This window comes from Microtus ochrogaster, chromosome 8 (genome assembly GCF_000317375.1).
Source record: "Microtus ochrogaster isolate Prairie Vole_2 chromosome 8, MicOch1.0, whole genome shotgun sequence".
Classification (NCBI taxonomy): Eukaryota; Metazoa; Chordata; class Mammalia; order Rodentia; family Cricetidae; genus Microtus; species Microtus ochrogaster.
Window position 1 is genome coordinate 2,531,614 of NC_022015.1, and position 4,273 is coordinate 2,535,886.

General features: G+C 49.3%; 1 non-coding gene across 1 annotated transcript; it reads left to right on the forward strand.

The window, feature by feature from the left end:
- Positions 1–2,530: 2,530 nt before the first annotated feature.
- Trnal-uaa lies at positions 2,531–2,613 on the forward strand. The gene has a single exon. It is a non-coding gene; the product is annotated as a tRNA-Leu (tRNA).
- Positions 2,614–4,273: the final 1,660 nt, after the last annotated feature.

A 4,273-nucleotide genomic window follows, 5' to 3' on the forward strand; every position in this document is an offset into this window, starting at 1 on the left:
AGAGAGAGAGAGAGAGAGAGAGAGAGAGAGAGAGAGAACCCCATGGTACTGGCATGTGATGCTGACATTTTAGAGGTAGAAGATGAGAATAGGGTGTGGTGGTATGTCCTTGCAATCCCAGCCCTGGAGATGTGGAAGCAGAAGGGTCAGAAGTTCAAGACCAGCCTCAGCAGGTACAGAGAACTTAAAACCCTGCCCAGAAAACAAACAACAACAATGACAGGATGGAAAATAAATAAACACAGTAAAACCCCATCATAAATCTGAGTCCCCACTTCTTGCCCTACTATACTCTACATGAAATTCACTTACTCCTTTAGACTCGGTGCCAAAAATAAATAAATAAATTGCACCAAGTATGTGCACAATCTTTGTGCAAAACATGAAGCCGAGGTCTTGGAAAGGATGTTGTAATACAGCAGCACCTGGCTGGTACCATCCAGGGCCCTTCTGCCTCTAGCTCTCTGTTCACTTCTCTCCAGCACATCTCAGTGACTCCTTTACACACACACACACACTGAGAACAACCCAGCAATTGAAGTCTCTCCATACCACTTGGATTGTTTAACTGAAGGGAGTAAAGTCTGCTCTGGCCAGAATCGGCCAGTCCAGATTCACAACAGGGGATTAAGTGTCTTACAGAATCACCAGAAGGGATTTCTTTAGAGAATAGTTTAGGCTAAGCTTTCAGCAAGGCTCCCAGAAAACCTGGACCACCAAGCAAGCAGCAGGGCCCCTCTAACCAGGACCCTACCTTCTCCGGAGCCAATGCTGCCATAGGCACCCGATTAAATGTGCACCCCTTGCTTCCCAGTGCCCAAGTTGATGGCCGAATGATGTCTGCCTATACTGCCAGAGAAAGGCCAGTCAGCTCCACCATTTCAAGGCCAGCAGGAAGTGCAGGAACAGAAGTGTGGCCTTTGTCCTCCCACAGTGCTTCAGAAACCCTGGCGTGTCCCAGCTGCAAGGGATTCTGGGAAATGTTAAGTTCTAGTTTTCCAGTCTTTGCTGTGTTGTCGAGGTCCACATGGCAAGAAATGAAGAAAGCTCCAGGAAACAGTTAGGAAGGAGTCAAAGCCCACCAACACACCTGAGTAAACTCAGTATGTCCCCAGGCATCTAAAGACTAGGCACAGGTGATTTCTTCATTCTATCTGTGGAAACTCGGAAACGGGACGAGGTGGGCTGAGCCAGAGTCCTGAGTTATGGAAAGCTTTGAGAACCTGCCACACTGTGGTAGGTGCTGAGGTACTTTCCTCCACAGAATCCTCAGCTCCATTCTGGACCACTGCTGTCCCCGTGAGAGAGGAGGAGAGAGAAGCCTGGTACTTTCTGGTGTAGCTCCTTGACGACAGACCTTCTGCCCAAGAGAATATAGACCTGAGTCAGATCCCCTGGTCTACCTTGAAGTCAGATGAGTACAGCCAAGTGTTCATCCTTGATGTGAACACACACACACACACACACACCCTTCACGAAGCAGATGACGTCTCCCTTGCTCTGAAACAAAACAGTGACATGAAGCCAGCTTCCCCATGGCCCCAGCATGAGGCAGGGAAGGTGTCCCAAGTTCTAAGTTTTGTACATTATGGGGGTTACCCCCCCATTAGGCTCATGCAAGGTCAGGGTACAAACGTAAGAGCCATCTCCTTAAATGCATGCCCTGTTTACCTCGCCTGCTTCCCACTTGCTCCCAGAGTAGACCTAACATACACTACTCCCTGAATCTTGCTGTCCCTGAGGGCCCTGGCCAGGCATGGTGGGCAGGCTTCCTGCCATAGCCAGTTTGACTCCAAGGCCAGACACGAGAAGGGCATGGACTCTTAAAGGCCAGGTGTATTAGTCACGTGGCTTGTTGGAGTGACAGAAATAACTGACAAGCACAGGCGAAGGAAGGAAGGGTCTACTTTGGCTCAGTCGAGAGGTTCATCATGATGGTGAAGGCACCAGCCATGGAGTGGCTCAGTTAACCCTCTCTGGAAACACCAGACACACCAGAGGTGGATCTCCTCTGGTGAGTAATGTGGCAGTGAAGATTAGCATCTGGCCGTCTGGATTCAGAAGACTTCAGCCATTTCCTGATGCCTCCATGGCCTTCTGTTGTGCGGTAAGAACTCCTCCTTCTTTCCCACCAACAGTCTGGACCAGGGGCAGCATGTGGCTCAGCGTGCTCCATTGCCCACCAACCTGCCCCCACCTCTGCTCCCAAGGGGAAAAAGAGAAAGGACGAATTGTTCATAACTGCCTCCCTGCACCTCTCAGACTGAGTGTGGCCATTTTTAGTAGAAAAGGACTCCCGAGTGCCTGCAAACTTGCTCAGCGCTGTGTCTTCTGCAGTGTGGGAACAGCTGCTCTTTGGGGAGCCAGGCACCCAAATAAGTGCTCTACTTGTGGGTTTTGGTTGGACCTACACCAAGACCCAAGGAAGTAGTTCTCGTATTCAGGCCTGAAACTCAAAACTTGATAGTTTGCCATACTCCCTGATATCATAGAGCAAGCATCATGGCCCTAGAACTTAAACCCAGCCAGTACCAGGATGGCTGAGTGGTTAAGGCGTTGGACTTAAGATCCAATGGACATATGTCTGCGTGGGTTCGAGCCCCACTCCTGATATAAGTGCTATTTTAATAATATTGTAAAATAAATATATGATGAAGTGGGAAAAAAAAGAGAACTTAAACCCATAGTTGGGCTCCAAGTCTAGGCGCCAACTTCCTGTAAGGCAGGCTCACTGGGCCTCTTTTCTTCCTTCCTTTCTTCCTTCTTTCTTTCCTTTTTCTTTCTCTCTCTTTCCTCCTTCCTTTTGTGTATGTATATGTACGTGTTCACGTGTGTGTGTGTATTGGTGTGGGTGGTTATTTATGTGGGTGAGTGTTCATGCAGGTGGGTATTCATGTGAGTGTGTTGAAGTGTGTATGTTCGTGTGTGTGTGCTCATGTGCATGTGTTCGTGTGTGTGTACTCATGTGCATGTGTTCGTGTGGGTGGGTGCTGATGTGTAGGCAGTATTCGTGTGGGTGGGTGTCCATGTAAGTGTGGGTTCACGTGAGTGCACATGCATGTGGAAGCCAAAGCCCAATCTCAGGCATCCTTCCTCAGGAGAATCAGCAGTTTTCATTTCTTATTTTTAAGGTTTACTTATTCATATTTAATATGTATGAGTGTTTTGCTTGCATGTCTGTGGTTGTACCAAGTGTTTGCAGTACCTAAAGAGGCCAGAAGAGGGTGCTGAATCACCTGGAACTGAATTTATAGGTAGCTGTGAGCTGCAATGTGGATGCTGGGAATCAAACCCAAGTCCTCTGAGGCCCTGAGCCATTTCTCCAGCCTTCTATCATGATTTTTAAGACAAGGTCTTTCACTGTCATCTGGGGCTGGCCTGGTGCTCGAGGCCTGCCTCTGTGTTCCCAGAGCTGGGATTATAAGTGTGCACCACCACACCCAGGGTGCTGGGGATCCGACTCCGGACCTCATGCTTTGAGCTGTTCACCAGCTGAGCCACAGCACTGGTCCAGAAAATGCCTTTCTGAGGTTCACCTTGCTTCTCCTACTCACAAGTAGAACCTACCGTGAGAGGCCCTCCTCCCTGCTCCCTCCACCTCCTGCAAAAAGTCAGATAAATATACAAGAACATTTGAAATCTTAGCTCTTCACAAATCCTTTCTCCTCCAAAAAGCGTGCCGAAAGCAGATCACGTACATGATGCAGGCCGCCCAAGTTCAGTCATTCCGTCCTGGAGAGGCACCCACAGTGTTTGAGCTCCACGATGTGTTGATGTGCCTGCTGAGACATTTCATCATCTGTCCACAAAGTGTGTGAGTAACATCCACTTCTCGAGCAGTTAGAGGGGCTGGCGGTGGAGGACGACAGCCAAGAAGGTTTCCTGGCCTCCTGATCCAAAGACACTGGCTTGACTCTCATCTCAGCCCCTACAAGAAACAAAGACCCGCATAGAGAGTCATCCTTCTCCAGGTTTGAAGGCAGAGAGGCTGTGTGGGTCCTGGTTTAAACACTTGTCCTCCTATGGGAAGTTCCAAGAACTGTGCCTGTGGTCACACCAAGGATCACAAGATCAAAAGACAGACGGGAAGGAGAGGCTGGACCTGCTCTAGGCTTCCCGTCAAGAGCTCTGGCCAGTTGTGATAGCGCACGCCAGTAGGATTTGCTAAAGGAGGCAGAGGCAGGAAGATCATGAGTTTGAGGCTACACATTTTGGGGGGCTGGAGAGATGGCTCAGCAGTTAAGAGCACTGGCTGTTCTTCCAGAAGTCCTGA